The sequence below is a fragment of the Lepus europaeus genome, chromosome X (genome assembly GCF_033115175.1).
Source record: "Lepus europaeus isolate LE1 chromosome X, mLepTim1.pri, whole genome shotgun sequence".
Classification (NCBI taxonomy): domain Eukaryota; kingdom Metazoa; phylum Chordata; class Mammalia; order Lagomorpha; family Leporidae; genus Lepus; species Lepus europaeus.
The window spans coordinates 101,374,995-101,382,284 of NC_084850.1; positions in this window are offsets into that span (position 1 = coordinate 101,374,995).

The window sequence follows — 7,290 nt, forward strand, 5'->3', positions numbered from 1 at the left end:
AAATCCAAATGAAGGCTGAAGCCAGGAGCCAGGTGCATCTTCCAGGTCTCCCCATGGGTGCAGGGGCCCAAGGACTTGGGCCATCCTCTGCTGCTTTCCCAGGTGCTTTAACAGTGAGCTGGATTGGAAGTGGAGCAGCCAGGACTCAAACCAGCACCCTTATGGGATGGCAGCATTGCAGGTGGCGCCTTCACCCTCTATTGCCACCATGCCAGCCCCTTCCGTGCACTTTGTGAAGGTCCTTTGTACGGCAGTTGACTGTAGCTGGTTAATACTATAGGATCCTTGTCTCATCCTTCTTCATTCCTTATTGCCACTCTACTGAAACTCAACAAGCCTGCTTCTTATTAATAATGACAACCTGAAATTTCAGTGCCTGGCCTTAAAAAACACAAGTCTTCATATTTATCAAAAAGCACTGCAAGGAGATGAAGATGGTACATGCCCCGCGCCCCTGCCCCCTGCACTCCTGGCAGATAATCTTGTTAGGTGAACTTGATGGAAGAACCTGTTAACACTTGGATGCTAAAGTGAACGTATTCACCACATTTTAAAGCCTACTTTCCCAAGAAGCTTGGAGATCTGGGGAAAGGGTTATGACTTACCCTATCCTCTGTTAAGGCAAATCTGTCTTGGGGGATTCTGAAGGTTTTAGGAATTCATGCCATGCAGAAAAATAATGTTGAATTTCACTTAGAGTATTATCCTGACGCTTTAGTACTACTGTGAGTATATCACATAAAGAACTCTGTCATTATTTCAAAAAAGTTTTTATAATTAAAAAAGCTTCTTATTTATTTTTATTTGAGAGCAGAGGAGGTAGAAGGGAAGAGAGAGAGAAAGAGAGAGAGGGAGAGAGAGAGAGAGAGAGAGAGAGAGAGAGAGAGAGAAATATGCTCCCATTCACTGGTTTACTCTCCAAATATCTGCAATGGTTGGGGCTGGGCTGGGCTCAAGCTTGAAGCTAAGAACTCAATTCAGGTCTCCTGATGGGTAACAAGGACCAATTACTTGAGTCAGCACTGTTGCTTCCCAGCAAGCTGGAATCAATAAAGCAGGGCTGGGAATTAAGCCTAGGTACTCTGATAAGGGGACGTGAATGTCTTAACCAGTTTCTTAAGCACTGGGCTAAATGTCCACCCCCAATCATATTTTTTTTAAAAAAGATTTATTTATTTATTTGAGAGGCAGAGTTACAAAGAGAGGGACACACACACACACACACACACAGAGAGAGAGAGAGAGCACTTCTATCTTCTGGTTCACTACCCAAACGGCCACAATGGCTGAGGCTGGGCCAGACCAAAACCAGGAGCTTCATTTAGGTTTCCCACATGGATGGCAGGGGCCCAAAATACTTGGGCCATGTTCTACTGCTTTCCCAGGAGTATTAGCAGGGAGCTGGATCAGAAGTAGAGAATCTGGAACTCAAACTGACACCCATATGGGATACTGCTGTTGCAGGTGGCACCTTTATTCATTATGTCAAAATGCCAGCCTGCCTTCATCTTTTTTGATATTTATTTTTTGAGATATAATTCTCATACCATAAAATTTACCATGTAAGAGTATACAACTCCATGATTTCTAGCATATTCATAATGTGCAACCATTACCACTATCTAATTCCAGAACATTTTCTCTTTTTTAAAAAAAAGATTTTATTTATTTATTTATTTGAGAGGTAGAGTTACAGACAAAGAGAGGCAGAGAAAGAGAGAGAGGGGTCTTCCACCTGCTGGTTCACTCCTCAAATGGCTGGAATGGCCAGAACTGGGCTGATCCGAAGCCAGGAGCTAGGAGCTTCTTCCAAGTCGCCCACGTGGGTGCAGGGGCCCAAGCACTTGGGCCATCTTCTACTGCTTTCCCAGGCCATCAGCAGAGAACTGAATCAGAAGAGGAGCAGCCAGGACACTAACCGGTGCCCAAATGTCACGTCAGTGCCGTAGGTGGAGACTTAACCTACAGCATGGGCCCCAGAACATTTTCATAAAGTAACCTCATATCCATTTCCAGTAATTCTCCCCTCCTTCCAACCTCTGGAAACCACTAATCTACTTTCAGTCTCTATGGATTTGCCTTTTCTGGACATTTATATAAGTGAAAGCATACACTGTGTGGCCTTGTCTGTCTGCCATCTTTCACTTAATATAATTTCCAAGGTTTTTTTCATGTCATAGCATGGATCAGTACATCATGCAATCTTCCAAGCAATGAAAATGGTATATCTTTCTTTTTGCTTAGATTTTTAAAAAGATTTATTTATTTATTTGAAAGAGTTATACAGAGAGAGAAAGAGAGGCAGATAGAGAGGTCTTCCATCTTCTGGTTCACTCCCCAATTGGCCGCAACGGCTGGAGCTGCAATGGCTGGAACTGCACCAATCCGAAGCCAAGAGCCAGGAGATTCTTCCGGGTCTCCCACTCAGGTGCAGGGGCCCAAGGACTTGGGCCATCTTCTACTGCTTTCCCAGGCTATACCAGAGGGCTGGATCGGAAGTGGAGCATCCAGGACTCGAACCGGCGGCCATATGGGATGCCGGCACTGCAGGTAGTGGCTTTACCCACTACGCCACAGCACCAGCCCCTTTAGTTAAATCTTTAATCTCTCAGCAATGTTGTAGTTTCCAATGTAGAAGTCTTAGACTCTTCGAAGTGCAAGTGTCATGTAGGAGTGAATGCCTTAGTCTGTTTTTTTTTTTTTTTTCCTGCTATGTATACCACAGACGGGGTAATTAATAAAGATCCAGAAATTTATTTTCTCACAACCTGGAGGCTGGGAAGTCCAAGACCGATGCTGTCATTCAAGGTAACAGCATGTGGTGAGGCCTTCTTGCTGTGTCTTCCTATGGCAGAAGGCAGAGGGGCAAGAGGGAACCAGATGCCTCCATCAAGTCCGTTTATAAAGGTATTTAATCCCAGTCAGGAGCCAATTACAGGCTCCTCTTCTGTTGCATTGGCAATGTGGATTTTGAAGTGGATGCACTCAAACCATACAGGGATTAAAATTAACATCTTTTAAAAAATTTATTTATTTATTTGAAATGCTGAGTTATAGAGGAAGAGAAGGAAAGACAGAGGAAGAGATCTATCCACTGGTTCACTCAACTGCCGGGGCTGGACCAGACCAAAGCCAGGAGCCAGGAGCTTCTCCCGGGTGGCAGGGGTCCACATGGGTGGCAGGGGCCCAAGGACTTGGGTCATCTTCTACTACTCTTCCAGGAACATTAGCAGGGAGCTGGTTGGCAAGTGGAGCAGCCAGGACTCAAACCAGTGCCCATATGGGATGCTGGCATTGCAGGTGGTGGCTTAACTCGCTATGCCACAATGCTGGCCCCAAAATTAACATCTTAATTGATAACAACAATCTAATTCAGATTAATATATGTTTAATTTTGATAATGCAAAAAAGTTTTGCTTCTTTATGTCGTTGTTGCCATATGTTGCATCTTTATATATTATATGCCCATCAGTGTGGGTTATAGCAAAACAGAGGAAGTATAAACAAAAAAACTATGTGAATACTGAATTTTAGGTTTCCTTGAGTAATTACCGTCAACACTGTCTTTCTTCATGTGAATTTGGGTTACTGCTCAGTGTCTTCATTTTAGCCTGAAATACTCCCTTCAGTCTTTTTTGTAGGGCAAGTCTGCTAGCAATGAACTCTCAGTTTTTGTTTATCTGGGACTGTCTTAATTACTCCATTTTTTAAAAAAAAGAATGATTCATTATTTAATTTATTAATTTACCTTTTATTTATTAGAAAGAGGAGAGAGCACTCTCAACTGCAGTTTCACTCCCCAAATGCCCACGATGTCAGGGGTTCTGAAGCCAGGAGCAAAGGAACTCAATGCAAGTGAACTTGAATCATCACTTGTTGCCTCCCAGGGTCTGCATTGGCAGGAAGCTGGAATTGCAAGTTGGAGCTGGGAAATGAACCCAGACATTCTGATATGGGATGCGGGTGTCTTAACTGCTAGGCCAAATACCTATTCTTATTCCTTAATTTTATTTTCCCAAATAAACTTACCTTTTAATTCTATTTTCTGAAACAAATGAATACATGAAACACAATAGAAAGTCAAGGAATGCACTAAACTATATCCAAAACTTCAGCATGCATTTCCCAACAGACAGCAAAAGGTGGATTGTATAATTAATTATTGCTTGACAAGTGTCTATCCAGTTAAAAAAAAATCCAGATTAAATTCTTCCCTAATGCCGCATAATAAATTCATGAAAAATTAGAGGTTTAAATGTGAAAATGTGAAGTCATAAAGACCTAGATGAAAATTTATGAAGATATAACAAATCTTTCTTTTTAAAAAATATTTATTTGTTTATTTATTTGAAAGGCAGAGTTACAAAGAGAGAGGGAGACACAAAAAGGGATCTTCCATCCCAGATGATTGTAACAGCCAGGACTGGGCCAAACCGAAGGCAGGAGCCAGGAGCTTCAGCTGGATCTCCCACATGGGTGCAGGGGGCTAAACACTTGGGCCATCTCCTGATGCTTTCACAGGTGCATTAGCAGGGAAGTGGATGGGAAATGGAGCAGCTGGGACATGAACCAGTGCCCATATGGGATGCTGGCATCCTAGGCAGTGGCTTTACCCACTACACCACAATGCCTACCCCTCTTTTTTTTAAAAAAGAGATTTATTTTATTTATTTGAAAGAGTGACACAAAGAGAGAGAGAGAGAGAGAGAGAGAGAGAGAGAGAGAATCTTCCATCTGCTTGTTCATGCCCCAAATAGGTGCCTGCAAGTCAATCTAGGTCTCCCACGTGGATCTCAGGGACTCAAGTATTTGAGCCATCACCTGCTGCCTTCCAGGGTGCATATTTGCAAGAAGCTAGAATCAGAAGCCGAGCTTGGGACTTGAATCATGTATTCTACATATGAGATACAGTGGATTAACTGCTGTGCTAAACACCTGCCCCAAATCTGATATATTTTAAAACAATTTATCTGTTTATTTGGAAGGCTGAGTGACAGAGAGAGGGAGAGGCAGAGATTTTACGCCCACTGGATTCCTCCCTGAATGGCCGCAATGGCGGAGGTTGGGCCAGACTGAAGCCAGGAACCAGGAACCAGATATGGGTGGCAGGAACCCAAGCACTTGGGTTATCTTCCCCTGTCTTCCAAGGTGCATTAGCAGGGAGCTGGATCGGAAGCTGAGAAGTCCAAATTAGTACTCTGATAAGAAATGTGGGCATCCCAAATGCCAAGTGACAGCCTAGTTTTCAGGGTCACAACATCTGCTCCCCAATAAACATTTATTTATTCAAACAGCAGAACTATAGAAGAAGGGGAAGGAATATCTTCCATCTGTTGTTCACTCTCCAAATGAAGATGGTAGACCAAGGGCCGGTGCTGTGGTGCAGCATGTTAAAGCCCTGGCCTGCAGCACTGGCATGCTATATAGACTTAGGTTTGAGTCCCAATTGCTCCACTTCCAATCCAGCTCCCTGCTAATATGTCTGGGAAAGCAGCAGAGAATGTCTTGAGTCCTTGGGCCCCGACACCCATGTGGGAGACCTGGAAGAAGCTCCTGGCTTTGGAGCCATTGCAGCCATTTGGGGAGTGAACTAGTGGATGGATGACCTTTCTCTCTCTGTCTCTACCTGTCTTTGCAACTCTTTCAAATAAATAAAAATAAATATTTTTAAAAAAGATGGTGGGGGCTAGTGCTGTGGTGTAGCAGGTAAAGCCACCACCTGCAGTGCCGGCATCTCATATAGGTGCCGGTTTGAGACCCGGCTGCTCCACTTCCAATCCAGCTCTCTGCTATGGCCTGGGAAAGCAGTGGAAGATGGCCCAAGTCCTTGGGCTCCTGAACTCATGTGGGAGACCCGGAGAAAGCTCTTGACTCCTGACTCCTGGCTTCAGATCGGTGCAGCTCTGGCTGCTGCGGCCAGTTGGGGAGTGAACCAGAGGATTGAAGACCTCTCTGCCTGCCCTTCTCTCTCTGTGTAACTCTGACTTTCAAATAAATAAATAAATCTTTTTTAAAAAGATGGTGAACCAGCAATAGCTATTAGCATTCTTCCCTAGTCCATCCCTGCAGATGCCACAGAAGAGGTGAGCAGGTAGATGAATTTCCGAGTAGTTCCCAACAGCACAACTTTTTGGGACCTCGAAAGGGGAATGGGATAGCCTTGAGAGGACAAAGGTCAGAGATCGAAGACAGGGGATCGGCTGAGGTGGGACTTTCTAGATGGTATCTTTTCCTGGAAGGCTCATTGCCTGTCCTGTAAACACCACAGGGCAGAAACTTGGCAGGACTGGCCTCGGGCCAGTCTAAGATGACATGATAGCATCAAGGCACAGCAGGGCTGGACAGCTCATAGAAAAAGCATGGTTCTGCTATGGTTTGGATGTAGTTTATCTCTGCCCCAATTCATGTTGGAATTTTTTAAAGATTTGTTTATTTGAAAGGCAGACTTACAGAGAGGGAGGGGGAGAGAGAGAGAGAGAGAGGTCTTCCATCTGCTGGTTCACTCCCCAGATGGCCACAAAAGCTGGCACAGAGCTGATCCAAAGCCAGGAACCAGGAGCTTCTTCTGGGTCTCCCACGTGGGTGCAGGGGTCTAAGGACTTGGGCTGTCTTTTACTGCTTTCCCAGGCCACAACAGAGAGCTGGATTGGAAGTGGAGCAGCCAGGACTTGAACCGGTGCCCATATGGGATGCCGACACTGCAGGTGGTGACTTTACCCGCTACACCACAGCGCCGGCCCCTCATGTTGGAATTTGACTGCCATTGTGGTGGTGGTGAAAGGTGGGACCTCTAAGAGATGATTAGTAAAAAGGGGTTATTGCCTCTCTCGAGGGACTGGGTTAGTTCTCCAGGTAGTGAGTTCTTGCTCTTCTGGAATTGGATTCATTAGAGTGGGTTGTTGTAAAGTGAGGCTGCCCCTTGTGTTTGCTCTCTTCTGCGTGTGCCCACTTGCCCTTCTGTTTTCTACCTTGATTGAAGTGGCCATGCCCTTGGACTTCACAGCCTCCAGGACTACGAGCCCAATAAACTTTATTTTCTTTTGAAATATTTATTTAAAAGGCAGAGTTACAGAGAGGCGGGGTGGTGGTGGTGGTGGTGCTGTGGCTCACTTGGTTAATCCTGAGGCTCCAGCATCCCATATGAGTGCCGGATTCTGTCCCGGTTGCTCCTCTTCCAGGCCAGCTCTCTGCTGGGGCCCGGGAAGGCAGTGGAGGATGGCCCAAGTGCTTGGGCACCTGCACCCACGTGGGAGACCAGGAAGAAGCCCCTGGCTCCTGGCTTCAGATCAG